The sequence below is a fragment of the Podarcis liolepis genome, assembly GCF_965112155.1.
Source record: "Podarcis liolepis genome assembly, chromosome: 3".
NCBI lineage: Eukaryota > Metazoa > Chordata > Lepidosauria > Squamata > Lacertidae > Podarcis > Podarcis liolepis.
The window spans coordinates 44090075-44099592 of NC_139557.1; positions in this window are offsets into that span (position 1 = coordinate 44090075).

Genomic DNA, 9518 nt, shown 5'->3' on the forward strand with positions numbered 1-9518 from the left:
GACACAAGAGCAGAGGCAGAAGGACTTTGAAAGTCACTCACCCACTGTGATCTAGAGGGATCGCAGTCAGTGCTTGCACTATACGCAGTATTGGAAGGGAATCGCTCGTCTCAGCATCCAGAAGTTTCCACAAGCACAAAACTGGCTGGCTACGCAATGTTAAAGGAGAAGCTCAAAATGTGTTTTGCTCTGCTGTGAATCATCTAAACCTTGCCTAAATACCTCTCTTTAAAAGAGTGCCTTGTTCCCTTCATTCAAGCAGGGTTGTCTTGATTAGATCTTCCCTCTGCTACTATTTTTGAGGCTCAGTCATCACCTTATGATAAAAATAAAACTTAAGAATTTTCACTCTTGTAATGACTATATGTTTTTATCATCACACAGTTTGAGCATTTTGTCAAAATGACAGCTCTGCAGAAATAAGTGACGGATGATGTTATCAAAAGTGAATGGGGTTGTTTTTTCTCTTCATTTGAAATTTAGTTGTTGGAAGGTGCAAATCCGTCTGATGCAGTGATTCTTATTTAAATAACTAGGGGCTTTGCCATAGCTCAGTCTGCATTCTAGCCCCCCTGCTATTCCCCATTATCCACCTTGAGTTTCCTCTTCCCACCCCATGCAGTGACTAAACTCTCCTTTTCACCTTCCCAACCTCATTCTGAAACTACTTCTATTTCATTCTGCAGCACAAGGTTGCTTCATGTCATCAGCTCCTCCCGGCTCCTTTGGTGGAACCCTCTAGCCCACAAACCACTCCACAACCATCTCCTGCATCTTCTTCCTCCTGCACATTTGAACTGCCAATAACCCTTTTCACCTTCCACCCAGTTATGAAGAGACCTTCTCCTCCTATTCTGCAGACCCTTCCATGCCGTGGCTTCATCTTCAAAATCAAAACCACCAGAATGCCTATGTTACGCAAAACCAATTGAAAAACCAATTATTAGAGAATTCTTTGACTTGTAATGCAAACCGACACATGGTGCAGTGTACGCACTTAAAAAAACCCTCGTGGGGCTGTTCCTTTAAGAGTGAATGAACATGAATTATCTGCACCTGTTGCCTTAATTAGTTTTCCCCCCTTATATTGTACTCAGACTTAGTGGTTACCTCAACTGAGAACCTATTACGAATAAATTCCATGTAGATGTTAAATAGAGTACCGCTATGGGCCTGGGCAGGCCAGGTCATCCTCTTGTATACCTGCTGGGATGGACAAGGCATCTGACCCTCACCTGAATCTCATAGCTCTCCTGTAGCTGCCTCTGATTAATTATCATTTAACTCTTGTCATGTCATGTGCATGGAATTTGCCGAACCAATTAACCAACTAGAAAGATTACTGTTAATAGAACCAGTTTTCCTATAACTCGATATTACTGGCTAGTTTTGATAAACTGCAAAAGCATTTTTAGTTTGCTTTCTGTTACCATCCTGAAACTTTTCTTTATTAGTGCCACTTTGTTTTGTACGATTCCTTGCAAGTGAAGGGAAACAACTTTTCTGCTTGTATATGTTGATAATATACCGTATTTTTCGCCCTATAGGACGCACTTTTCCCCCTCCAAAAATGAAGGGGAAATGTGTGTGTGTCCTATGGGGCGAATGCAGGCTTTCGCTGAAGCCTGGAGAGCGAGAGGCATCGGTGCGCACCGATCCCTCTCGCTCTCCAGGCTTCAGGAAGCTATCCGCAAGCCTCGTGCGCCCGGCAGGAGGTCCCGTCGGGCGCGTAAGGCTTGCGGGCGGCAGCCTGCAGCCCGAAGCACGGGGTGCGCTGCAGAGCACGCTCCGTGCTTCGGGCAGATGTCCACAAGCCTCGCACGCCCAGCAGGGAGGTCCCTCCGGCCGAGCAAGCTTGGGGCAGCAGCCTGCAGCCCGAAGCACGGGGCGCACTGCGGAGCACGCCCCGTGCTTTGGGCAGATGTCCGCAAGCCTTGCGCGCCGGGCTCGCAAAGCTTGCAGGCAGCAGTCTGTTCTGGGGGCTGGGGTCAGGGGAAGCTTGGGCTTCCCCCGCACCAGCCCCGCGCCTGGGGGGGAAATAAAATTTATTTCCCCCCCCAAAAAAAACTAGGTGCATCCTATGGGGTGGTGCGAAAAATGGGGCGAAAAATACGGTAATTTTGGTTACTGAGGACAAACAAGATTGTACAAAAACAAGATTGGGTACAGGCCTGGCCAGGACATAGGCCTTCTGTATGTGACCAAAGTGACCTGTGTGCTTGCTTGCTTGCTTGCTTGCTTGCTTGCTTGCTTAACAGCTGTTGGGAATTTCAAGGTCCCTGCTCTCCCTTCTTATGCTCTTTGTACTGGACCTGGAGGCTCCAATAGAGAGCATTCCATGTCAAGAAGGAGGGCAAGTGGGCACTCTATCAAATGACAGGGCAGGAGTTACATGGAGCAGGGCCTTTTCCCTGGTGGTGTCCATTGTATGCCTCACTCTCTTTTGGCCTGTATTTTGGAGCTTTATAATTTAGGAAGACTTTGGAAGAAATGGTTGACAAGTCTTATCAGTCGATGACGTATGAGCAGATTTTATTTGGTGTATGAGCAGATTTTATTTGGTGTTATTCTGTGCTACTGGTGCACCAGGGTTTACACCAGTGTAATAGAGTTGGCCAGGATGCCAGAAGGGATACAATTTATGAGCATTCTCCATTATCTGCACAGCAAGGGGAGTTCAGTCAACAGTGCAAAGGCTGAGCTGAAGCATTCCCTGCTGGTTACCTGCTTTCAACAATAGGGGTCGCTGTTTGGTAGTACCCAATTGGTTATCTGTCAGATTCTAGAGTTCCCTATTGGTGGCTCTTAGGTAATTCACAAAATACAGAGTCCATTCATAAAACACAGTGTTCATTCATAAAGCAGTAACATAAATCTCCATTGCTACATATTGGGTGTATATTTCAGTGGTTGAACGTACAAGTTTATGGCCATGCTGTAGTGTAGTGCTTATGTGACTGTGAATAAAAGGTGGCTGGGCTCATTGTCTCAGGGTTTGGGGGGAGAGGTGACAAAACTGATTTCCAATAAGTGCCCCCCTTTCTTTCCGTAACAAGTCCTTGAGTCTGTACTCTGAATGGTGACACCAGGGACCTAGAAGGTGCAGGGCTTGTCAGTCCAACCCCTGCACAGTCTCATCAGGGCTGACCTTAAGGCAATTGGAGCAACTGGGCCAAATTGGGCCCCGTGGGCCGCTCCTAAGCCCCCCCCCCCCCGCACCAGGGAAATCTAGATGGATTTTATTTATATCTATAAGATTTTGCAGACTTTGGCTGTGAACTGGGGCCCTACCCTCCCAAAAAAAATCAAGTTGCACCCCACTGCTTCAAATTGGGCCCCACTGGCTAGCCCTGAAGCTAATAGTTGCTGGGCCTGAGTTGCCCTGCCCTTGCATGAAGTCTTGGGTTTCCAATTTTGGGAGAGGGGAGACTGCAGCACCGGGGAGTGGGCAGGCTGGCGAGCAACCACACGCTGCAACCACAGCGTGGGAGATGGAGGAGCAGATCTGGGAGGTGAAGGAGCAGGCAAAGCCACCGATACCTTTTCCTCCCTGTCTCATTGGGAGATCTGAAGGTACATGATTCTCCTCTAGCTTTCAACAGAGGAGGAGAACCTGTGGTCCTACAACTCCCATCATCCCTGACCATTGATCATGCAGACAGGAGCTGATGGGATTTGGAGTCCAACAATATCTGTTATTGTTATAGTGAGTAGTGGGCCCAGGTAAGCAAGCCAAAGGCATGAGTCCCATTTTGAAAATAGTGACTATGTGACCTTCGCTGAGAGCATTGCTATGGTTACTACAAAGCACAAGCGACAATTGCAACAAATGCTCTTAAAAGGCACTGTTTGGTGGTGGCTTTATTATTTTTTTAAAATCGTGAGTACATAAAAGAAAAGGCACAGAACTCCCTCACTGAGCCCAGGAATCCTTTCTCAGAAAGAAGTCGTGTGGAGCTCCATGGATAGGACTTCCAAGTAAGCTACGCATAGGATTGCAGTCAAAAGCAAACAAAGTACTCAGCATTTATAACCTGCATCCAGATGGCTTGCTCATGATACCGAATACTGCACAAGGCGATATTTTGATTGCAGAAACTATAGACTGCACAGACTACTCTCCGCCCACTTATTGAAACAGGAAGTAAAAGCATTCCAAGCAGTTTGTTTTCAAGCTGCTAAGGGTATTCTGGGAAGGTTTTAGATTAGGAAAAACTCCACTCTCAAGACTAGTCAAGTGATCGTCCATGGACAACACTGGAGTGCAGTACAACAGGTTGGGACAAAGAGGGTGTAGCTAAGAGGAGCCATAGCTCAGCAGCAGAGCCCCTGATCTGTGGGGAGAAGGTCCCAGGATCAATCCATGGCATCTCCACTTCACAAGGATCAGGCAGCAGGGGATGGGAAAAAGAGCTCCCTGAGAGCTGCTGCCACTCTGAGCAGACAATACTGGGCTGAATGGACCTATAGGGTGGATCTCACACAGCTTCCCAGTTTATACCAAAATGCTTGCTTGCTTCTCATGTTCGCATTGAGAGCCAATATAGCACAATGGCCAAGAGACAGTTTATATCCCACATCTACCACAAACCTCCACAAAGTCACTGTTACTAGGCCCTTGCCTTGTTCTTCACTGTCTTAAAGATGAACCCGGGAATCTCCTGGAAGCATAATTAGCCCCCTCACCCCAGTAGTGAGCTTTGGCTTTTAATAAGAGTGCCAGTGGCTAAAGGTGGTTCCCTTCCTTGGTCCTGTTGGGGTGGTAAGCAATGAGCGTTTGGTTCAGCACCACTACGTCTCACCAGCCTCCTCTGTGTTTCTCATTTCTCCCCACTTCCATGAACAGCAGTGGTGGCAAACCTGTGTGGCCGTCCAGGTGTTGTTGGACTACAATTCCCATCAGTCCCAGCCAGCATGGTCAATGGTTGGGGATGATGGGTGTTGTCATGCAGCAATTGGATCTTTACCTCCTGCCCTGACCTGCCCTTGTGTGGTCTAAGTAGATGCATTCTTGGCCAAAGCCAAATGACTCCAAGAAATCAGCAGAGCCTCAAACTCTCCCTTCCCGGGTCCAATCAGGAGAAAGAAACAAGACTGGCTCCTCCTCCAGCAGGTCAGGTGTGTAAGTAAACTGCTGGCTGAGAGAGGGGCTTCAACATAATGCTAACCCAAAGCCTGCTTGCTGGCCAAGTGGTACAAAGCCACTGTGGGTGTGGCTCCACTGCTTACTCCTGGCACAGAGTGTGGGCCAAGTCACCCCCTGCAGGCAGCACCTTGGGAAGTGCTGTTCACATCAGTCCAGTACATCTCCTTCAGCTTGTGCTGAACTGAAGAATGGCCATTCTTTTGGGGTCATTGGTCAAATGTGACTTCACAGCGTCTTAACGACACAGTATATTGATTGAAGTCTCACAAAGAACAGTCCTCTGATGTTGCTGGATGCAATTTTTTAAAAATCAGGTTCTGTCTAAAACAGAAGCTGTTATCACAAACCCTCCAACGTTTCTCCGATGAAAATAGGGATGTCCCATTGCATAATGATAATTTTACTATTTATACCCCACAGATCTTATTGGGTTGTCCCAGCACCCCAGGCAGCTTCCAACGTATATAAAAACATAATTAAACATTTTTGTAAAAAACTTTCCTATACAGGATTACCTTCAGACAGGTCAGGGGTCAGATAATGCCATACACTCTAACATTTCTCCAATGAAAATAGGGACATCCTAACGGAAAGTGTGACATTCTGGGATCAAATCAGAAATGGACAGCTTCTCTAAATCAGGGATGTCCCTGGAAAATAAGGACACCTGGGGAGTCTGTTATCAGGCATGCTATCCAAGTAGAAGAAAAGGTTCTACTCGGTCAACACACACAGTCCATTCCAGTAGCCATGCCAGGAATGCTGAAATTGTACACAAAAGGGGAGGCCATCTTTAGGACATTTTGACTCATGGGCTGCTGCCATCAGAACTCCCCACAGAAATCCAGTGAAACACACTCTGAATGCGGATTGGAGAAGCATCACCACATTGTTGAAAATAACTTATCTGAACTGGTGTTCTATCTGGCAGGTGTAGTCACTGATTTCACATCACAAACTGGAATGTGTCATATGAGCTCTTTAAACAAAAACCCTGAAAAACCGACCCTTTTTATCAAGCAGGGATTACAGTGGTCAAAAGCTCACTGCCATGCTGGTGTGTCACTTGCGAGAGAAGTACATTGCCGTCAACAGCTACTGCTTGGGAACATGTCAGGCCTTTGATGCAGAGCAGTGACAGCAGCGCGTCTCAGAAGTACCGAGCTCTCAAGGGCAGAGTGATGGGTGGGGTCTGGAACAGAGATTCTTAAAAAGAATGTTTGAACTGGCAAGTCAGAAACAAGGCAAGAAACAACCTTAAAATTAAATTAAAAACTTATTGCAATTTTTAACATTCTTGTTGGGATGAAAGTTGCATTTCATTTTTCTATATTACTTAGGGGTAATTAGAATTATTTTTTTGTCCTCACCTAACTCAGTGTTTGAGTGCAACTTCAGAGGGTGGGTTACCTGCGTGTGTGTGAGGTGTGGGTCTTTACTTCACAGGAGGCATAAAGGTAAAGGGACAGGACTTCCGGGTTGGCGCGAACAGCTAATGGCGGATTCCCTCCGAGCTCCGGAGGGAATCGGCTCTGCTGGGGACGGGTCTTGCCGCGACGGCGACGCGGGGACCCTCAAAAACCTCAGGCGCGGATGCCTGAGGACCTGGTGACTCGGTGGGCACCTTAAGCGCCCTCCCCGACCCACGAAGAGGGTACGGAGAGCGGCGTGGTGCTGGGAGTAGACCGCTACCCCAGCGGAGCGGAGCCGTGTGCCATGGCTGAAGAGCGCTGACTTTTTTCCTCAAATTTGGACTCAAAAAAGAAGCAACCCGTGAGTAGATTGGAACCTGGACTTTAAAATACTGATTCGTAAATTTGGTACGACCGGGGGATGTGTCAAAGGGAAGTCCGCACCCCCCCTCCTGCAGATTATTTAAAGCAACAGCAGGAAAGCTAAGTTGGAGAGCCTACCCTTTCGGGGTGAGTTTAAAAGGATAGTAACTTCCACGATTGGATGAAAGAAGCGTGGAGCTGGAGTGCAAGAGTGGTGTTTTGGAACTTTTTCTTTTGCCGTTTGTAATCCCCCCTCCCGGGCCCGGGAGAGTTCTGCTTTTAAGCCTGTTGAAGAGGAAAGGAGTTTGACAGCTGTCAAAAGCTGTCAAACGGGTGACTTAAAGTGAAAGAGTTTGTTACCCAAGATTTCGCTGGACTAAAATTGATATAAATTAACTAAAGTGTTTGGATACAAAGAAATAAATTAAGAGGAAAAGGATTGTTGGGAAAAGATTATTGTAACTAGATTCCCCCTAGGGGGAAGTCTGAGACATTACAATGGCTGTGGATGGAAACTTACTAGCTGAGCTAGAAAAAACATTCTATCTTGTGGGAATTCTACAAGAGCAGAGTTTTGCCATGAACAAACAACTTATGACCTTGACTGCTGGAATAAGCAACTCTGTTGAAAGTATGGAGGACTTGAGTGAGAAAAAATCTGCAGCCGAGTGGAAAGAGATAACGCAAGAAGGAAATGAGACTAAACAAGACCAGGAGAAAGTACAGATGGAAGGTACAAATCAGAAGCCCATACAAATGGATTATAAACAAGAAGACCCTTGGATTATGTGGAGTATAAATCTGCAAAAGATCCGCAAGATGAAGGAAAAGGCTCCTGGAATACTGGGAATCCAAGAATTTAAAAGAAAGAAGAAATATGACTGGGGCCTTTATCTTTATTTTCATTCTGACTCTTATCTGTATCTCTATTCTGGTTTGGAATTTGAAGGACTGGTGGAAATTTTGCAGCAGCTGGTTTCAAGTGATTTTGTGGGAAGAAAATCTGGCCTGACTGGGATACAACTCCTTCGAGATCCGAAGACCAACATGAAGGATTACCAACAAAACCGGCGGAGAGGAACTGAAATAGATTTGAAGGCCTCAGACGTGAGGAATCCAGGCTAAGAAATGCCATTTTGGACTTGTACTTGGGAAGGGACGGAAACCGGGGATGGGAGGAGGGGAAAACAGAATTTCAAAAAACGCCTATGATTTTGGTTTTAGTTAATGTGTTTTATGTTTTATAAAAAATGGGAAATTGATGGAAGAGACTTTCGAGTCCAACTTAGGAAAGAACTTAATTTTTTACAAAAGATGTAATATCAAAATGGTAAGAAGATAAAATAATAATTTGCTGATATAACTATGGGAAGTGGAATGCAGGAGGTGGGGTGCGGGGAAGTCAACGACCAAGGTTAAGAAAGTAAGATTTCTGAAACTGTACGTGTTCTTGTCTTTGTCTTTTATGTGTGTGTTGTGTTGTTATAAAAATTTGAAAAACCAATAAAAATTTTATAAAAAAAAAAAAAAATAAAGGTAAAGGGACAGTCATGACTGACTCTGGGGTTGCGGCGCTCATCTTGCTTTATTGGCTGAGGGAGCTTCCGGGTCATGTGGCCAGCATGACTAAGCCGCTTCTGGCAAACCAGAGCAGCGCATGGAAATGTGTTTACCTTCCCGCCGGAGTGGTACCTATTTATTTACTTGCACTTTGATGTGCTTTCGAACTGCTAGGTTGGCAGGAGCAGGGACTGAGTAACGGGAGCTCACCCAGTCATGGGGATTCAAACTGCCGACCTTCTGAACAGCAAGCCCTAGGCTCTGTGGTTTAACCCACATCGCAGATTAAACCATAGTTTAAAACTGACAAACTATGGCTTAAACTATGTACACATTAGTGGCTCAAAACACAGTATGGTTATTTCCCCCGCACACGTACACACATACACAAACACACAAAACCACTGCATTTTAAGTTACATCTACCTCAGTGCTGTCTACACTGACTGGCAGCTGCTCTTCAAATATTGAAGCCAGAAATTGATTCTGAGAGAACTGTTGTGCAAAGCGTGTGCTCTGACGCTGAGCCATGCTCTCCATTTTCCATTATATAATTCTGATATCTGATACACTAGACTCTGTATAACAACACGGATCTGAAAATCTTCCCTTAAGGAACACGGGGCCGAACATCTAACTGAAGTTTATTAATAAAAATGAGTAAAATGCCTAGGCATTTATTATTATTATTATTATTATTATTATTATTATTATTATTATTATTATTATTATTCACTACCTCCATGTGATTGGAGCCAGATTGTTAGGGCAGAATAGAATCTGCATTCTGTACCTCTGGCATTTTGGCATGGAACTGAGAAATTTATGGTCTTTATTGGGTAGATGTCACATGTTCTGTACCTTTGCTTTTGTTAGCATTCTTGCTCCAAGGATAATAACTCTGCAGGATTGTTTTGGAGACTATGGGTTCAAAATGATTTTGCATTTTGGAACTGGAGTTCCCCATTGAGGCAATAATGAAAAAGCATAAGGATCCAAATTTGCAAGGGGACTATTTGCACCCAGCACGGCACTGT